This window comes from Bufo bufo, chromosome 1 (assembly GCF_905171765.1).
Source record: "Bufo bufo chromosome 1, aBufBuf1.1, whole genome shotgun sequence".
Classification (NCBI taxonomy): Eukaryota; Metazoa; Chordata; class Amphibia; order Anura; family Bufonidae; genus Bufo; species Bufo bufo.
Genome location: NC_053389.1, coordinates 89,206,506 through 89,227,997, shown reverse-complemented (window position 1 = coordinate 89,227,997; position 21,492 = coordinate 89,206,506).

The following is a 21,492-nucleotide window of genomic DNA, read 5'->3' as shown; positions in this document are numbered from 1 at the left end:
GCGCAGATTCGATGCGTGAGTTGAACGCATTGCACCCGCACTGATTACCGACCCATTCATTTCTATGGGGCTGTTCACATGAGCGGTGATTTTCACGCATCACTTGTGCGTTGCGTGAAAATCACAGCATGCTCCTCTTTGTGCGTTTTTGAGGTAACGCAGGCCCCATAGAAATGAATGGGGTTGCGTGAAAATCGCAAGCATCCGCAAGCAAGTGTGGATGCGGTGCGATTTTCACGTACGGTTGCTAGGAGACGATCGGGATGGAGACTCGATCATTATTATTTTCCCTTATAACATGGTTATAAGGGAAAATAATAGCATTCTGAATACAGAATGCATAGTAAAACAGTGCTGGAGGGGTTAAAAAAATAATAATAATAATTTAATTCACCTTAGTCCACTTGATCGCATAGCCGGCATCTCCTTCTGTCTTCATCTTAGCTCTGTGCAGCAACAGGACCTGTGGTGACGTCACTCCGGTCTTCCCCCCTCCTAAAATTATATCCCATCGTGGCGGCCGCGCAAGTCTGGGGCAAAGAATGGAAGAACATGCCGGTATCCTTCATCACTGACAACAACACGGTAGTTGACATCCTCACCAAAGGCAGGTCCAGCTCGCCCAAAGTCATGCGCTTCCTCCGCAAACTCACTTGGCTAGCTCTAAAACATAATTTCCACATCTCTTGTGCCCACATCCAGGGCATCAAGAACGTTGCAGCAGACGCCTTGTCCCGCCTCAATCTTAACCTTTTCTTCCAGGTCATGCCACAAGCCGAAAGAGTCAGGAGAACCCCCCCGGATTTCGATTCCCTGATCTTGGACTAGACAGGCACATATCAGTGGCACAGTCTCTCATCTGCAAGTCCCTGTCCGAGAACTCCACCAGAAACTACCAATCAGGTTGGAAGGCATTTAAGGTTTTTTTCTCACCTTCATCCTAGGGGCAACACGAGCGAAGTCACGTTCATCATGGCTTTCCTGGCATACTGCCACAAAGACCTTCACCTTTCATACAGTACCATTAGGTTGTATTTGTCGGGGGTCCAGCATCACCTCATGATCCGTCACCCTGACAGCAACTCCATTTTTTTCCTCCCATGCCATCAAAGCCACATTGCGGGGCATTCAGAAGAGCTCCAACAAGTCCGAACCCACCAGGCAACCTGTCTCAGGTGACTTGTTCAGGAAGATCTCAACCTCCCTAGACGGCAGTTCTTTTGGCCCATTCAGGATCAGCATTCTCAAAGCTGCCCTCTATTTAAGTTTCTACGGCTTTCTCCGGCCCGGGGAAATCACCAGCACCTCCCCTCATAATTCAGGTCCCGTACTAAGCCAACTCACCCGCAGGCACGAGCATTTCATCTTCACCTTACCCATTTCCATAACCTCGCAAATAGGGCCCCCTGTATGCATCGAATATTTCCCTACTACCAACCCTTGGTGCTCAGTGGCTGTCCTCAACAGTTTACTAACCACCCTAGGCGACCGGGCTCCAGCCAGCCCTCTCCTTCCTTTCCCTTTACGGCCACTTTCGTCCTCGCAGTTCACCAAACACATGCGCAGCCTCGTATCAGGTTTAGGGTTCAAACCCTGGGCCATATCAGGCCATTCGTTCCACATCGGAGCTGCCTCCGCCGCATCCAAACGCGGGGTCCCGGCTCACATCATAAGCAAAATGGGTCGATGGAAGTTATCTTGTTTCTCACGGTACATCCCGCATCCAAAAGCCGAGATCGCCAGAGCTTTCTCCGACTTGGTACTGTAATGCTACCTTCAACAATAAAAGGGTTGTATCATAAACCATTTCCTACTCGCATTTTTTGCCCCATTTATTTGGCCTACCCTCGTCACGTGGCTAAGGGCACACCACTAGCCTACTTAGTTAGATTAGGTTCAGACTCGCATGCCAGGCTTCGCGCCGTAGCCAGGACCACAAATCTTCCTGCTGCGCCGACTACATACGGCTGAAGTCTCGCGCGACTTCGGCCAGCATTTCATCTTCATCGATGGAGCTTTGAGATCTCGCTTCCCCGCTTCTCACAGCGCCTGGTGAGATCTCGCGGGATTTCAACCGCTTTCTCTCAGCGCCAGGCGAGATCTCGCAGGAGTTTGAGCGGAGTTTGATCTCCATATCCCCGGATTCACCGGCTCTTCCCTCTCCTGTCGGCGTGCTCCGTTCCAGGGTCTAAGTTCAGATAAGCCCCTTGTTTAATTAGGGTATCCTGACGATTTTTTTTGGGGTGTCTCTCCCTTCCATACTGCCATCATTATCACTGCTTTGGGAGACTTCCCTAGCCTGTAAGAATGTCTAAGGACAATCTCCCTATCCTCTCCCCTGTCCCTGAGGACATAGATGACCAGGAGTTAATCTCCATACCTGAGGATGCGCAGACATTTGCGATTCAACGCTCTGTTGCTGTCGTAATTCAGGCTGCTATGGGGTCCATGTCCACAGCCATTTCAAATTCCATCTCTGAGGCCCTTATGGCCCATCCATCCTCCTCCAAGGCCCATAGCCGTCCCAGGTCTCTGGGTTCACGCAAGATTTCCCATGAACTACCAGCCTCTAGAAACAATACTACTGGTGAGAAGTCTTCCACCCTGATGGCACGCCTCGTTCGCGCAAAAGAGCCTATGCCCGCCAGGCAGAAAAGGCGAGGCAATGGAAATGCGCCAGAGCGCAACATGATACTGAATCAGAGTCCGATCTCTGTTCAGAGGAGGAGGCTCAGACAAAAACTTTACATAGTTCAGAGGAGGAACTAGAGATGATGGAGGCGGACCCACTGGGTCCATCTTCCTCCCTGACTGGGCCTACTGCCACCCCTGCGGAGGTTCCTTTGGCCCCCTCCCTTTCATTATTGGATCCCTCTGGAGAACCACTCTTCGACCCGGATGCTCTCCACCATCTGAGGTCTGCGGAATGGCTCCCGTCGGATCATGTCGCTAGGTACCTGGAATCCAGAGTACGCCAGCCTCTCAGCAAGGAGGCTCGCAATAAATTGAGAGCAGAATGCCCCAGGCCCATCATCCCGAACAAGGTCTGTGAGACCCCTATTGTGGACCCTAAGATGTCCCAATTTCTATCTAAATCGGGGTGGAACCCCCGTAAAGGTCTTGAATCGGTTTTAAAGGCCTGCCAAGATAAACTCTTGGACATTCTAGGTCCTTTGACCAAAATTTTTGAATTGGCGGAATCCGCCAGGGCCCAAAATAAATTAGTGGAGCCAGAGGAGCTCCGTGGTTGGGTTCAGCGAGCAGTATGCATCGCGGGCAATGTAAACACTTCCCTCTCTATTGAGAGAAGAAAGGTAATCCTTTTTAAAATTGAGCCCAAGCTCTCCAATTTCGCTCTAACAGAGGCGGGTAAAGACACCCAGAGCCTCCTTTTCGGAGATTCTTTTATAAAAGACCTTAGTCGTTTTGTGGGTGCTTTCACCGCCCTAGACAAGGCTCAATCTTCCATGAGAGGAGTCTTTCAAGGGCGGGTCTCTACCAGGGCTCCTTCACCTACAGGTCTTCCAACCAGGAGTCCAGACAGCCCCCGGCCTTCTTCCCCACCCGTGGTGCTTCATGGCGATCTCGAGGAGCCAGAGGATATTCATCTTCCAGACATCAATTCAGTAAGTTTACCTCCTCCGTTGTTTTCTTCAGCTGCTTGGGTAGGGGGCAGACTCTGACATTTTTCCCATGTCTGGTCGACCATCACGTCGGATCCATGGGTTCTCTCCACCGTCTCCACATAGAACTCGTGAGTTCTCCGATCCACATCCCTCTCCCCCACCCCGTGGTTCTTCCCGGCCCAAAACAGCGCCTTCTTCACAGGGAATTGATGGCACTTTTCCAAAAAGGTGCAATAGAGCGAGCTCCCGCCTCTTCCAACGGGATCCTCAGCAATATCTTTCTAGTGGCCAATTAGGGTGGTCAGATGCGACCGGTGATCAATCTTCGGTCGCTGAATTCTTTCGTTCCTTATCGCCACTTCAAAATGGAGGGCATTCACCTCCTCAGGGACTTACTCCTCCACGGCGATTGGATGGTCAAATTGGACCTAATAGATGCTTATGTCACTGTACCAATATCAGAACCATCCAGGGATCTACTTTGCTTCCTGTGGAACACAGAGAGGTGGAGGTTCACATGCCTCCCATTCGGTCTGTCCTCGGCACCTTGGTGCTTCCCCATGGTGTTACGCCCTGCCATGTCCTGCCCTTGCAGTCGAGGGATTCGTCTGATTATTTATCTGGACGATATCCTTCTCATGGCTCAGGACCGGTCGATCCTTCTAAGACATTTGAATTGGACAATGGACCTGGGCTTCCTTCTCAATCTGGAGAAGTCTTGTTTGGTACCGTCCCGATCCATGGAGTTCTTAGGATTCACAATCGACTCGACCACGGAGACATTCAGTCTTCCGTCTTCCAAGATCCGTGCTATACACAAGGAACTCCGTCACACTCTTTCTCTTCATCAGATCTCGCTACGTCACCTTGCTCGCATCGTAGGTCTTCTCTTCTCCTCCATCCAGGCAGTTTTTCCGGCCCCTTTGCACTACCGAGCCTTGCAGCGTCTCAAGATCGCCCACCTACACTCGGGTGCGTCCTATGCAGACTTGATTTCATTAGACTCAGAGACCAGAGATGAGTTGATGTGGTGGATCCACAACTTGACTGCCTGGAACGGCAAGGCGATCTTTGGTCCTCGTCCGGATTTCACGGTGGAGTCGGACACCAGCCTGCTAGGTTGGGGCGCCTATTGCAACGGAGTGACCACAGGAGGATGCTGGTCCACAGAGGAGTCCGATCTACACATCAACTCCTTGGAACTCCTGGCCGGATCTTTCGCGATTCGCAGTTTTGCGAACGAGATGGCCAAAGCCTGCATCAGACTGCGGATGGACAATATCTCAGCGGTGAGGTATGTCAACACCATGGGGGGTACACATTCGACTGTGTTGTCCCATCTGGCGAGGGATTTCTGGAATTTTTGTCTAGCCGGAGACATCACTGTAGTCGCGGAGTATCTTCCCGGCCTTCACAACACTCACACGGACTGGAGTTCTTGGTTTCTTTCTGATTCCAGCGATTGGAAATTACACGGGATGGTTTTCTCTACCATATCATCTCTTTGGGGACCGTTTTATATAGTTCTCTTCGCGTCCCATTTGAACACTCAGCTTCCCAGATTCTACAGCTGGCGCCCAGACCCAGACGCAGAAGACTGGACCGGCCATCTCATGTATGCGTTTCCCCCATTTGCGATGATTCCTCGACTCTTAGCCCAGGTCCGCCAGCAGAGGGCCGAACTGGTCTTGTTAGTCGCGTTTTGGACCACTGAGTCGTGGTTTCCCCAATTGCTAGAATGCTTGGTCCAGTATCCGCTCCTTCTTCCAGTCTTCCCAGACCTCTTACTAGGGCCTTCAGGTCTACAATACCCTCTCATTCTGGACGAGTCTCTACAGCTCTTAGCTTGCAGGGTTTCGGGGAAGCCTGGGGCGTCCCGGGAGTTTCGGACTCAACTAGACGCCATTTGGAAGAGGCATGGGCTCCCGGCACCAGACACTCCTATCGGGCAGCCTGGAAATCTTGGGCTGACTGGTGCTTGGCTAGGCACGTGGATCCCGTTTCGGCGCCTGTGACCGAGATCCTTCAATTTCTCACCTCGTTATTTGAGGACGGGAAAGCATATCGCACAATCAATTTGTTTAGGTCAGCCATCTCGTCCTCTCACCGTGGGTTTGATGGGTGCCCAGCGGGTCAATATCCTTTGGTGTGTCTCCTCCTTTGAGGTTCCCGTCTTTCTCGACCACCGAGACCCCGTTTTTCCACTACCTGGGGGACGTTTCTTTGGTCATGTCTCTGTTTTCATCTTGGCCGTCGAGCTCGGACCTTTCCTTGCGACAACTTTCGGCAAAGTTGGTCTCTCTTTTCTGCTTGATCTCTTGCAAGAGAGTCTTGGACGTCCGAGCTTTGGACTACGATGCGCGGTCATTTACCCCAGAGGGAGTGGTGTTCAATATCTTGCATTGGACCAAGACCAACATTCGTTCTGATTCATACCCCAGTTTCACTGATGTTTCGGCGCTCTGCCTTGTCGCCTGTCTGCAGGAGTATGAGTCTCGCACATCTCTACATCGCTCCTCAGCGTGTCCTCAGCTCTTCCTCTCGTATCTTCGTCCCTTTGCCCCTGTCACTAGTGTCACTCTGGCCAGATGGGTAAAGTGGACTATGACCTTAGCGAGAGTGGATACTTCAGTTTTCACACTCCACAAGAGGGGCTTCGGCGACCTCTATGGCGGTTTCGGGAGCGCGGTTGGAAGACGCTTGGCTGTTTGGTCCAGAGTGTCCACTTTTCGTGAGTTCTATTTTCGTACCCTTCTCATGCCTTTTCCTCCGTTGTGAGTCAACTTTAAACTCACAATAGGAGCCTCTGTGTCATGTAATAAAATTGCATGATTTTCCTAACTTATGACGTAAGGACATGATTTTATTAAAGACACGGAGGCGAGTATTGCCCCTCCCTGTTTCCCCTCCCCCTTTTTTGTCTACACCTTTTACCTATAATCTTGCATGTTATTTAAACTTGTACTGCCTATTTATTCGTCAGCAGGTTGCCTGTCCTTTGTATGCAGTTTTTTGTACGCTTTCTTGTGCCTTATCCACGCTCCTAACAGTAATGCATTTCTGTTTGTTTCTTTTTCTTCTCTTCTGTGTTCTCAGGATGAAAGATCACCATCATGGGGAGCCTGAAATCGACAGTTGTGTTTTTTCCAGCTTCTTTTTTCGGTTTGGAAAGTTCATGTTACATTGCAGTTCGTCTTCGGTTAGAGATTGGTTCTTATCCGTTCATCAGTTCCGACGAGGTGTCATCTTCAAAGAAAGAGGAAGAGTCTAAGGGGACCAGGACTATTATACTGGGTCACATAGGGGAGGGTCTTGTCACCATGGTTACTTGTGATGGATATGTTTTTTCTTTGCTGCTATTGGTTGATTCAGTAAAGAAAGAGATAGCAATACTCGCCTCCATGTCTTTCCGTGTCTTTAATAAAATCATGACTTTACGTCATAAGTTAGGAAAATTATGCAATTACACTTCCACTGGAGTCCTGACAACATCCAGAATGAAGATACTTACATCACCGATTGAGTTAACATCATCTGGTAGCGAGTAGCGACACATCAGCTGGGAAGCCCTTTCAGTGAAATGAGTCAGAGTCTTAATCGGGAAAACACAGATTAGGTCCCTACAAGAGGCATCCCCCAGTAGGATGAGCTTCTGACTTCTTTCCTGAAGGGTTACAGCTTTATACTGATTAAACAAAAAGCTCAATTCCCTAGTGGAACTTAGTCAGCGCATGTGCTCCATAATTATCATATGTGTCTGTTTTGTTCTCACCCCAGACCTTGTGCGGCCATTTCTCAGGTTTGCAGTGAGTCAGAATCTCAAAACAACCTTTAGAAAATATGTAGGCAAAGCCTTACTCCCTTGCGCCTGCATTCACAGGTCATAAACAAAATGGAATTTAAATGAACACATAAAAACTGGAATCCAAATGATTAGAAACTACTGAGGTCATCTATCAAACCGGTATAAAGTAGAACTGGCTAAATTGCCCATAGCAACCAATCAGATTCCATCTTTCATTTTTGACAGCTCCTTTGGAAAATGAAATGTGGAATCTGATTGGTTGATATGGGCAACTAAGACAGTTCTACTTTACATCAGTTTGATAAATGACCCCAAACATCTTCAGACTTTACTCTAGATGTACAGTATATCAGCCCCTGGGTGACAGGTTCACAGTGGGCCACTTGCAGTGTCAGATCCAGAGCCTGGTCTCGGGAGGGGCACTTCCAGATTATTTTCTGTCCGCCGCCACAAAACAATGGTGCTTATAGAACAGACTACACAGTGTAGAGGTATACTGTATAATGTGTGGCACAGTGTATGCTAAATGTGTATAAAATAAACATATTTCACATGAAAACTTACAATTACTTGGCTTGGCCCTTGGGGATCTAGGACACCACTTCAACACTTGGCTGGGGGGCTCGGTGGAGCTGATGTTGTGTCTTATCCTAATGAGAAAGATTTCATAATAAGGATTTAGAGAAGGGGCAGAGGGATAGCAGAGCAGGGAGAAGCTGGTGCTGCTACTAAGGGGTTAATACCATGGGGGGAGTAATAAAGCCCACTATAATGCCCCCCCCCAGTAGAAAAAATTATGCTTATAATATGACAGTGCAAAAAATACCCCCTTGTAATGCCCCCAGTTGAGCTAATGTGCCCATAGTGCCCCCATAATGTGCCAGTATAAAATACCCAATCTATAGTGCCCCCAGTAAATGCTCCCATAGTGCTCCTTTCCCCCCTTCCTCATAGTGCCCCCATAATGTACCAGTATAAAATACCCCATATATAGTGCCCCAGTAGATGCCCTCAGTGTTCCCCATAATTTGCAAGTATAAAATACCCCTTCTTAGTGCCCCTGTAGATGACCCCATAGTACTCCTCCCTCCCCCTTCTACGTAGTACCCACCATAATGTGTCCCAGCATAAAATGCTACTGTACAGAGCCCCCCATATAAAATACCCCTTCTTTGTGGCCTCAGTAGATGCCCCTATAGTGCCCCCAATAATGTGCCAGTAATAAGAGCCCCCCATCATGTGCCAGTAATAAGAGCCCCCTCATCATGTGCCAGTAATAAGAGCCCCCCTATCATGTGCCAGTAATGATAGCCCCCATCATATGCCACTAATAAGAGAGCCCCCATCATGTGCCAGTAATAAGAGCCCCCCATCATGTGCTAGTAATAAAAGCCCACCATCATGTGCCAGAAATAAGAGCCCCCCATCATGTGCCAGTAATAAGAGACCCCCCATCATGTGCCAGTAATAAGAGCCCCCCATCATGTGCCAGTAATAAGCACCCCCCATCATGTGCCAGTAATAAGCACCCCCCCATCATGTGCCAGTAATAAGAGCCCCTCCCCATCATGTGCCAGTAATAAGAGGCCCCCAATCATGTGCCAGTAATAAGATCCCCCCCACCATGTGCCAATAATAAGATGCCCCTCCCATCATGTGCCAGTAACAAGAGCCCCCCACAATGTGCCAGTAACAAGAGCCCCCCCAATGTTCCAGCAAAAAGAGCCCCCCCAATGTGCCAGCAACAAGAGTCTCCTCCCAATGTGCCAGCAACAAGAGCCCCCCCCCCAATGTGCCAGTAACAGGAGACCCCCAATGTGCCAGTAACAAGAGCCGCCGATGTGCCAGCAAAAAGAGCCCCCCAAATGTGCCAGTAACAAGAGGCCCCCCAATGTGCCAGTAACAAGAGCCCCCCCAATGTGCCATTAACAAGAGCCCCCTCCAATGTGCCAGTAACAAGAGGGCCCCCCCAATGTGCCATTAACAAGAGCCCCTCCAGAAGTAATAACTGAATTAAACACAACTTGTCGTTATGAAAAGATGATTCCACCCTCAATACTTTCTTCAGTGAAATATAATTACACATGGAGCCCATGGATGGTTCACCCGAGGTTCTCCCCCTAATTTGATATGCACATACTCGGCCTCCTGTTAGGGGAAAGGCCGGAAATACCTCTTAGTGTCTCCTCATCTAGGTCTCTCCTGATGCTAAGCCATACTTAGAGACGGATCTCCTTATTAGGATTAATTACCTGCAACCTTATGTTAAATTACTGGAATTTGTTATCTAGTTAAGGCCTATAAAAGACCGATAGGGTCGTTAAAGTTATCATAGATACCTCACTGTTGTCTGAATTGGATGGGACAACAACTGTGACTTGTACTCATTCACATAGATATTATAGTTTATGTGGTGGTTAATATAGATGCAACTTTTTATATGCAAACTCCATTCCCTTCATGTAATATGACAGAAAGTCATGAATGTTAATTGAAGTCTGGACATATTGTACAATATCATTGTCAGTGGCTGCGTCCACTATACACCACATTGCGATGTTATCCTATGCTATGTTTTATATGAAAATTCATAATAAAAAAATGATGATATCAACAAGAGCCCCTCCAATGTGCCAGAAACAAGAGGCCCCCCAATGTGCCAGTAACAAGAGCCCCCCCATCATGTGCCAGTAACAAGAGCCTCCCCCCCCCCCAGTTTTAAAAAGAGCTTAGATGAATTCTTAAAAGTAAATGACATTAATGCTTACATAATGTGTTATAATCAGGGTCTCACTCCCCTTTTTCCAAAATTCACATCCTCACCTATTCCTTGGTTGAACTTGATGGACTTATGTAATTATTCAACCGTATTAACTATATAACTATGTACAGTTAGGTCTAGTATATTTTTTCTGGATTTCTAAACTTCAAGGTAAGGCTGTAATCATCATGGTCCTGTGATACCCGTGGAAAGTACTTACTATAATATATTTTACCTATAGGACCCCATGTCCAAGACTGCAGTTGGGGTTACTCAGCTCGTCCCAGGATTTTGGTACCTCAAACTAATGCCTAGTTATAGTGGAACTAGATACAATAGAAATAGGTTAGAGGTATAGTTGCAATGCCCAACATCAACAGGAAAGTCAATACTAGAATGTACTGGGGCAGGAAGAACAATAAGCTGTGGATTCAAGAGTGTAGTCAAACAGGCAAGAAGATGTTAATAGAGGTCACACAAGGTTTGGTATATAGTACTGTGCAATAGATGTTGATAACACATAAATCAAGCATTTAATATAAGTTCCATCACTGGGCTTCAGAAGCTGGAGAGCACTCTTAAGTTTCTCTAAGGGTTCATGCACACGACCGTTTGTTGGCCGTGCCTGTATTGCAGCCCACAAACAGCGTGTCCGCAATATATGGGCACCGGCTGTGTGCGCACCGTTTCACGAATGTGGACCCATTCACTTGAATGGGTCTGCAATCCAGAAGATACTGTGCAGAAAGCCACATAAGCACTATGGAGCGCTTTTGTGACATTTCGATATATATGCCTCCTCACCGCAAAAAATAGAACATGCTCTATTTTTCTGCTGTGTGGACAGATTGTGGACCCATTCAAGTTGAATGAGTCTGCATCCAACAGCACCGGTCACACAGATGGTGCACATGCATTGGGGACTGCATTTTGTTGTCCCCAATTTACGGCATGCGCAGCAAACGTCAGTGTGCATGAGCCCTAATTCACATTTATCTCTGTGGAGCTGCCATATGTTTGTCTCATTATCCAATGGCAGGATTCCCACTTGGTACTAATTGGTATGCCACCAAGGTCTGTATTTGGAAAATATAGGGCTGTTTTTTTTGCACAACTCCTTTTCATTGATCATCCATATCATCTTCATTAACTAGACCAGAGAACCAAAGATCTCCTTGTGGAGGCATCAGGCTTCCATGATGTAATTGGATGACTACAAACCTTTACAGGCACCTTGCAATAGTTCAGCAAAGTAAGAACTTGCCATGAGGTTCATGTTCCCATCAGGGGTACCATGAGTACTGTTTAATGAGAGTGATCAACCCTACTGCAACAGCACATCACACTCATCAGAAGTCATATTGTAAAAGTTTTACCCTTATGTTTAATTTCTTCTTTGAAACTTTTTGAATCCCCGTTGGGTATTTTGAACCAGCTGGCCAATATGATTTACAGCTGTCAGAACCAAAAATGCTTCTTTATTACAACTTTTATTAGTTTTCTACAGCAAATGTGGCATGTCAGTCCTGCCCAAGAGCTGTTATATTTTCCCAGGCATATTTACAATGTTTCTTTATGTAAATTGAGTTCTGTTCGAATGTGCAAGTTCACATTTTCCCAGCATGGCTTTTTCATTGCATTTCAGCAAAACATTCCACTCTCCAGAGCTCTTAGAAATTGTTTTCTGGGCAGTTAATTTCTCTCACTTGTTGGTCCATCAGGATAACCTTTTAAACATAATGGTGATAAGAAGCGATCTTTGAATTCAGGTTGGCTGTAAAAAAATATATAGCCTCATTTAGAGGATGAAAAAATGTACAAATTGCCTTTCCATTCCCTTTCTCCAGTCAGAACAGCTATTTTCTGGTTTGGAAAAAATATATTGGCATGAGAATGTAATAGGGTTTTGTTATTTTTCCTGAGCTACACGCAGCACATAGAGAGGATTTATGCCGGAAAACTGATTTCAGTTCTGCCCTGCAAAAATATTTTACCTTTATAATAAAAATACTTATAAGCGGGTTAATGTGGGCGTACAATTAATGGAGAGCTATTGTAGATAACAGTGATATCAATTACATGGAGACAGATGACTGATTGTTGCTTCAAGTATGACTGATGTCTATATGGCTTCTGTTGAAACTGAAGATCCACAATGAATCTCCTGAACAAAGCACCAAGGAATTGCATAAATAACAATTCCATAAAATAAATTGCAATAATTCTCTGTTTTTGCATTGTTGGGCAATCCTTTGTTCTGTCAATGGACTACAGACTGTCATAAGTTAGTCTGTAGTCTGATGAGCTGTAGGGCAATCATCAAAACTTGACCTATGCTACATATTATTATTATGACAGTGTATTTCCAAGAGGTGATAATGGTGCAGTAGGGAGATGCACCATTACAGCACTGCCAACATTACAGTTTTGCCAGGTCTTAGAAAAATAATAGTTCTAGAAAATGTTACAAAATGCTACCTATAAGACATGTGGTTCTAAAAATCTACAGTGCTCGGCTATTTCCAGCATTCCCATGGAAGTGAGTGGACCAATAGGCGTTCTTGCATGGTGAGCTCTCCTGTCATTTCTCTTTTTTTTTTATCATCTTTTTATTGAAAAAGAAGGAAATGCAGAAAGTCAATTACACTCTTCCACTTCACAAATTATTGATGAATAGTACGGAAGGGATAAAGGGAAAGAGTGGGGAAACTGTGGGTCAGGGGGAAGGAAAGGGAGGTAAGGAGAATATGTAAAGCTTCAGTGAGAAACACTTATTGTACAATAAACATCAAAGTAGAAAGACAGATTTTTCAATAGCAAATGGACACCGTAAACAGGAATAAATAAAGCATAACTAACAAAAAGCAAGAGGATCAGGGGCTAGCAAAAATGATATAATCCTGGTATACACAAGAAATCATGTAGATCCAGCCACAGCCACACAGGTCTGTCGGAACTGCCTCCAAGGATGCCAAAATTTAAAGAATTTATTATGATTTTAGGATTCCTAACTAGCTAGTTCTTCCATGAGGCAAATATGATCTACTTTATTGTGCCATAGATCAATGGCAGGAGGTGTGCTGCTTAACCACTTTAAGGGGATAAGTAGTCTAGCAGCTTGGACTAGCATGGTAGGTAGGTCGGATTTGGCAGGTGTCCAGGTGGGCGATGGCATCCATAAAAGCACAGATTCAGGAAGAAGCTTGAATTTCATGTCACAAATCATATCAATGTGATATTCTATCTATGGTCACAGCACCAACAAATACCTGACCCTGCCAAACCCATCTGGTCCGATTTCTGATGGTTTTTGTACCATCTAGACATGGTTTTGTATGAATATTCCTTAATACGAACACATTTAGAGAACCCATGTAGCTGCAAGTGCATCTGAGTGATCTTAGCTTGTGAAAATGACTCGTTCCGATCCCTATCCCAACATCTAATGTAAGCATGGATCCTTGTGCATTTGAAAGATAACCTGTATTGATAAAAAAAAATTGAGACTGGGTGTTTGGGAAGCGAATTCCCTTGGGTAATTTTTTCTAGCCAAGTGGCCTCCCCCGACACCAGATAGGTAGTAAATTGGTTTGTACAAGAGTGGGATAGCTCCAGAGTCTCTAGAAAGTTTTCCCTTTGGAATGTGAAGCAAGCAGAAGGACGAAATTTTATCCTTGGATCCTATGGCCTTAATTAATTCAGATAAAGTCCACCCCTAAACCTTTGTCATAAACCCAAAGTATTTTTTAAATGGGGTTATAGCAAGTAATGTATAAGATTGGCTTGCATTGTTTTAGCTGGTTGAGAAAATAAAGGAGAACATGTTAGCAAGGACTGCATATTTAGAAAGATATCTGAAACATCTTGGTAGTGGGGAGGGTTTGTTAATACTCTAAAGTCCTGCTAACTGATCTGTTGTCAATGCAGCCAATTCTATATCAGACCCAAATACATAAAAATTTTGGGCAGCAACTTTGCAACCATCTTTTTTATTGGATTGCTCTATAGTAAGACCAGAAGTCAGGTAGACCAAAGACTCTCTTCGGGCGCCCCATACCCAGTCTATCATAAGCAATTCTCAGTCTCCTATCTCACCATAAAAAAAGAGGTAAAAATGGAACGAACCTGAGTGAGATAAAAGGACCAATTGTAGTAGGTATAAGGTTAGGCAAAATATAGGTCTTCAGAAACTTCTTACTCCTCACCCAGGACAATTAGTGGAGCGAGAGAATTTGTAAGTGGGATTTCACTTGTTTCAATAGTGGGATATAATTGGCCTTGGGAAGTAAGGTTGTGTTAATTGCAAGTTGGTAAGTTTCTAAGTAGATGGCCAACATCCATTAATGAAAGGGAAATAGTAAGAGCTTCTATTTTGTGATAATTGACCTTGAAATTTTAGAGAGCTGCAAATTGGTCAAAAGGGTTTAAAATGCTTGGGAATGCCTGTATGAGGATTGTGATCAGGAATAGGAGATCATCTGCAAAAACGATATTCAGATGTACACCATCACCCACTTGTAGTCTCTTAATATGGCCATGTCTTGAAGTAGAGACTCCATCACCAAAATAAATAGAGTGAGCGATAGTGGACACCCCTGCCAGGTGCCATTTCAGATGTCAAAGCCTCTGAAAATGTGCATTGATTTGTATTCTAGCACTAGGGTTATGATAGAGGGACATGATAGCTGTAATGAAAGTATCAGGTATCCCAAAACGGATAACAGTACGTGGCATAAAGAGCCAATCAACCCCATCAAATGACTTCTCGGCATCTGTGCCTAGAAAGACCAGAGGGACCGCATAGTGTGTATTGGATGTTGTGGATTATTATACAAGCATAGAAGTTATGCTCCCTACTAGTAATAGGAGCGATAGGCAGCTGTCCCTATTGTTGCAGAGATGATCCGTCCGTTTATTAATTTTTAAAAGTTTTAAAAACAATAGAGGTAATGAGGGAGCTTAAAATATAACTTTTACTGATAAATCATTTAAAAGAAAAAGCGCCACGTACAGATAAATAGTTAGATATGGCTTAAAAAGTATGGAACAGTCTTACCATTCCGATGCAACCCTGATATGGACCAACCGAGCGCGGTAAAGGAAATGCACCACGTCTGGGCTGGTAATTAGGTGTGGTCATTGGTCGTTTCAAGATGTAGACAGTACAGGGAACTAATATCCCTAATGATCCCTGGTTGGGGATAGGGACATTGCTATTGTTACCCTGTTGCGGAGGAGAGTAGGGGAACACTTCAACGATATTGCTAAATACAAGATACTCTTGTGGCAAAACACGTCCACAACTTTCTTAATGGATGTGTACGTCTTTCTTTCATGGCCATTGACAAAGTAAATCCACCATCAAGGGGTGGCGATTGGGATAAAATTATACTGCAAAGGGAGGCCAGATGGATCTATGACCTCAAGACCATGGCCCGTCAGGTCTCAACGAGCAGTTACATTTTGGTTGTTTTCTATAATGGGCAACCTTCCCGTTGACCTGTACACTTTCCTCATCAACCAACCACATTAGACACCCTGACGAAAAAGGGGGAGGAATATTGGACATCATACACAAGGGGATTTCTTATCCTTCTCCTGGCCAGGGTATACATTTTTCGACCTAAAATACCTAATGTACCTACTAAGGGAATCTTCCCTCTAGTCCCCTCTCCCCCTTCTGGAGTCTCCTTCCCTTCATTATTATATCCCCCAATTTGTCTATCATCATTTCCTCTGTTCTTTAATTTATTTTTTTATTTATCTAAGTTCATGTTTACAAGTATATTGCTCTCTGGCTTTGCTAATATATGAGCATATATGCCTCTTGTCCTGATCGCCTGCATGAAATGCTTTCTAATTTATTATACGAGCGCTGGCTATCCAGCCCGCTCTGTTGCAGCAGGCATCTGACGTCAGAGCACTCACTGGCGTCGCCTAGCTGCTAAGCAACGCGCGCATAGCTCCTTCCTGCCTCTCTGCCGCCCCACGTGACCGGAAGCTGCACTCCACTGGCTTGTGCGCTGCGTTCCACCCGCCGGCCGCGCCTGCTGGTGGAGCGTGACGTCCCCGTCAGGACCTTAAAAAATATATATATATAAGACTTCTACTGTAGATAACTTTGATACTTAGTGTACATCCATACACATGACAGCTGCCCCAATACACTGTGTATGGATGTAGCAGAGCTGGGTGTGTTGGGGCAGCTGACATGTGTATGGATGTACACTAGGTATCAAAGTTACCTACAGTAGAAGTCTTATTATTTCTTTTTTTTTTACCGGGGTGCCGTTGGTGGAACTCTTTTACCAGTCTGGGGGCGTGGACATTTTCTTCTCGCTCCCAGGAGTTATCCTCAGGAGGGTAACCCTCCCACCCAATTAGGTATTGTAGTCTTCCCCGGTGGATCCTGGAGTCGAGAATCTTTGCGACAACATATTCTTCTTCACCCTGTACCCTCACTGGTGGTGGAGGGGGAGAGTGGCGGCCTGTGAAGGTGTTCTCCACGTATGGCTTGAGGAGAGAGCAATGGAAGACAGGGTGCACCCTAATGGAGTCCGGAAGGTCGAGACGGAAAGTGACCTCGTTGATTTGTGCGGTGATCCGGAACGGACCCATGTATCTTTGGGCAAATTTTTTGGAGGGGACCTTCAATCTGAGGTTCCTGGTGGACAGCCACACCTTGTCTCCCACATGGAAGCCCGGGGTGGGTTTGCGACGTCTGTCTGCTCCCTGTTTAAAGCGCCTCTGGGCAAGCTGGAGGTTGTCTATAATGTTCTTTTGTGCCTCCTGTAGGGTTGTTAGGCGTTCGGCCACTGCTGGGAGGGTGGAGGCGACGGGTAGGTGGGGAATGAACACCGGGTGCGAGCCTGTGTTAGCAAAGAAGGGGCTGTGCTTGGTTGAGCTGTGCTCAGCATTGTTGTAGGCGAACTCGGCCGTGGGGAGATGATCCAGCCAGTCATCCTGCAGGTGGGAGCTGAAACAGCGTAGGTATTGCTCTAGGGTCTGATTAGTTCTCTCCGTCTGCCCGTTTGACTGAGGGTGGAAAGCAGAGGACAGGTTCACTTTAACCCCGAGCGCCAGGCAGAAGTTCTTCCAGAACTTTGAGGCAAATTGTACGCCTCGGTCGGAGACCATGTCGTCCGGGATCCCATGCAGCCTGAAGACCTCTCTGAGAATAAGATCGGCCGTCTGTTTGGCTGTGGGTAGGCCTTTGTAGGGGATGAAATGGGCCATCTTGGTGAGACGGTCGACCACGACCAGGATGGTGTTCATCCCTTTTGAAGGAGGAAGGTCTACCACAAAGTCCATGGAGATCGAGCCCCAGGGGCGGGAGGGAATCGGGAGGGGTTGTAACAGACCCACGGGAGAGGAACGAGGAGTCTTATTGCGGGCACAGACAGTGCACGAGGAGATGTACCTCTTGATGTCCTCCTTGTATGTTGGCCACCAGAAGGAGCGGGAGAGAAGCTCCTGGGTCTTTCTTGTGCCAAAATGACCGGCCACCTTGGAGTCATGGTTGAGTTTGAGCACTTCGAGCCGTGCGATTTCTGGTACATATAGTTGTAGGTCCTGATGAAACCAATGACCGTTCTTAAACGTAAGGCTGACATTGCCTGTGGGGTGGGAGAGGAAGGGGTCATTTTCATATCCTTCTTTGATTGTGCCCAGGAGTTCTTTAGAGTAGGTGGCCCCTACGACCCTTCTCTCGGGTAAGATGTTATTTTGGCCCTTGTTACTCTGTGAGGGCTCGGAAAACATTCTGGAGAGGGCGTCAGCCTTGCCGTTTTTTGATCCAGGGCGATAGGTGATGAGATAGTTGAAGCGGGAAAAGAATAGGCTCCATCTGGCCTGTCTGGCTGAGAGTCTCTTAGCGCTGCGGATGAACTCGAGGTTCTTGTGGTCAGTTAGTACGATTATGGGGTTGGTGGCTCCCTCCAGCAGGTGTCTCCACTCGGAGAAGGCATCCTTGATCGCCAGTAGTTCTTTGTTCCCGATGTCATAGTTCTTCTCGGAGGGGGACATCTGGCGGGAGAAATATGCGCACGGGTGTAATAGCATCCTCTCCCCTGTCCGTTGTGACAAAACTGCCCCCACCGCAGAGTCGGATGCATCCACTTCGACTGTAAATGGGAGCTCGGGGTTCGGGTGGATTAGGATTGGGGCAGAAGTGAAGAGGAGTTTCAACTTGGTGAAGGCCTCCTGGGCCTCGGGTGTCCAGGAGAAGGGGACTGCCTTCTTGGTGAGTTGGGTGATTGGTGCTATGACCTTGGAGAAGTTCCGGATAAACTTCCGATAGACGTTGGCGAAGCCAATGAATCTTTGTATCTCCTTCTCGTTTTTCGGAACGGGCCAGTTCATCACAGCTTGGACCTTCCCCGGGTCCATACTTAGGCCCTCTGGGGAGATGATGTATCCGAGGAACTGAGTGGTGGTTCGCTCAAACTCGCATTTCTCTAGCTTGATATAGAGAGAGTTCTGTCTGAGTCTCTGCAGTACCCTGCGGACGTGTTTGCGGTGCTGCTCGAGGTCTTCAGAGAAGATCAAGATGTCATCCAGGTAAACGACTACAAACAGATCCAGCATGTCCCTGAGGACGTCGTTAATGAAGTGCTGGAAGGTGGCGGGAGCATTGCAGAGTCCGAAAGGCATGACCAGGTACTCGAAATGACCATAACGTGTCCGGAAGGCGGTCTTCCATTCGTCCCCAGGGCGGATTCGGACGAGGTTGTAGGCCCCTCGAAGGTCGAGTTTGGTGAAGATCTTCGCTTCCCGGAGTCTCTCAAGGAGTTCGGAAATCAGTGGGAGCGGGTACCGGTTTTTTACGGTTATGTCATTAAGCTTTCTGTAGTCTATGCAGGGACGCAGGGAGGAGTCTTTTTTCTCTACGAAGAAAAAGGGGGCTCCCGCGGGGGAGGTGGAGGGCCGGATGAACCCCTTCCTCAGGTCCTCGTCCAGGTACTCTTTCAGAGCCTTGAGTTCAGGCTCTGAGAGGGAGTAGATACTGCCAAAGGGTATTTCGGCCACGGGCAACAGTTCTATAGGGCAGTCGTAGGGTCGGTGTGGTGGCAGCTTGTCTGCGTTTTTCTTGTCGCAGACATCCTGGAACTCGCGGTATTGAGGGGGTAGCAGATCCTTGACGGATAGTTTAGAGATGGTGGTGTCTTCGGGTGGAATGACGGGTTTGTGGGAGCAATTGAGCGTGCAGAACTCGGATGGGAATCGTATGCAGCGGGTTTCCCAGTCCACCAAGGGGTTGTGGGTGGCCAACCATGGGATGCCCAAGATCACTGGGAACTTCGGGGAAGCGATCAGAGAGAAGTGGATCTTTTCACGGTGATCTGGTTCTATGAGGAGTTGTAGTTCGGTGGTCTCGTGAGTGGCCGGCCCCGAGGAGAGTGGGGATCCGTCGACGGTTTCCAGGTCAACGGGGGCTGCCTTGATTGTCCGTGTAATGTTCTTTTCGCGGGCGAAGGTTAGGTCCATGAAGTTGCCTCCCGCCCCGGAGTCTAACATCGCTGAACAGGGGAGTTGTCGCCCCTCAATGTCGATGAGGATCGGGATGATGAAGTGGGATCCATGAGCCGCCGTGTTGTTATTTTCAGGGGCTGCTGGCGGGGTTGGAGTTTGTGGTTGCTCCTTTAGCTCCGTGACGGCAATAGTCTTTCGGATCTTATGAGGACATTTGATGGCAAAATGACCCGGCTCCCCACAGTAGAGGCAGAGGTTTTCGGCCAGCCTTCTCTCCTTCTCAGCTGTGGATAGAGACCTATGTAGAGCGTCGACCTGCATAGGTTCAGTTACTGACTGGGGGTCGCGCTGGGCGGTGGAAGAGAAGGAGTAAGTGGGTCTGTGGTCCGAGGACCAGAGTCTTTCTTTCTTCCTCTCGGAGAGTCTTTGATCTATCCGGATGCATAACTGAATGAAGTCATCCAGATCGTCCGGGGCCTCAACTCTGGCGAGTTCGTCCTTTATTAATTCTGACAGGCCTCGCCGGAATTGGCTTCTCTGTGCCGCTGGGTTCCAGGTGGTATCCGTGACCCAACGGCGAAACTCGGCGGTGTATTCGGCGACGGAGCGTCTCCCTTGCCGCAGACCATGTAGTCGCGCCTCGGCTGTCGCACAGCGGTTGGGGTCATCGAAGACTTGGCTCATGGCGGTGATGAAGTTGTTTAGGTTGTCCAGGAGCTGACTGTTAGTCTCCACGTATGGTGATGCCCATTCTAATGCTTCATCCGTCAGGAGATTGACCACGAATAGCACCTTCTTTTTCTCGGTGGTGAAGGGGGCCGGGTACATCTGAAAATAGATGCGGCATTGGTTTAGAAACCCCCGATACTGGCGTCTGTCGCCGCTGAATCTTGATGGGAGTGGCATGCGGGTGTCTGCGGGCGCGCCGCGGACGTCCAGGAGTTGCCTCTGTAGTTCAATAATCTCCCTCTGTTGGCTTTGGACTACGCCTTGGAGCTGGGCAAATTTCTCCTGATATGTAGTACCAAATTCTTGAAGTTCGGAGACCTGCTTACGCAGAGTGGCCATTGCGGACTCCATAGTTTTGGCTGATTATTCTGTAACAGTCCTACAGGCTCACCTGAGTCAGAGGACCGCTGGCTGGAGGTAGGAGTGGAGCCCAGTGGCAAGGACTGCAGGCAGGTAGTAGGTGCAGGAAGTCTGGCAGAGGCGTAGTCGGTAGGCAGGCGGTGGGTCAGGGCAGGTGGCAGTAAGCGTAGTCAGACAATCCGGATGGCAACGGTGGTAGCAGTTCAGTAGGTAGGGACAAGCAGAAGAGTAGTCGGTAGGCAATTCCTGGTCAGCAGTGGACTTTCAATAGTAACAAGAGCAGCAGATGAGGAGAAGCTTGATCAAGGCTCAGGAGCTCAATAATCAGCAAACTGGAGTGCAAGGGGCTGGACTTATATAGGGAAGTACCAGGTGTGGGGAATCAAGGGTAATGAGCAAGGCTTGGCAAGACTGAGGTTAACTAATAGGCTTCAGGGAGGAATGTCCAGAGAGGACGGTAGCCTAGTAAGCAGGGCTACCGCCTGGGATGTGGCTGGTCACGGGTTCGAATCCCGACACAGAGTTTTAAAAGCCTTATGGTGGTGGCTGTCCCACAGTACGTCGTGCCCAGCCACCACTACTTTTCCAGGTGTGCCATCCCTTCCCTGCACAACCAAGTAGGGGACAAAATCAGGTGTGCAGTGCGCTACGCCATCTGTGGCAAGGTGCACCTGACTACGGATACGTGGAACAGTAAGCACGGTCAGGGCCGTTATATCTCCATAACAGCACACTGGGTA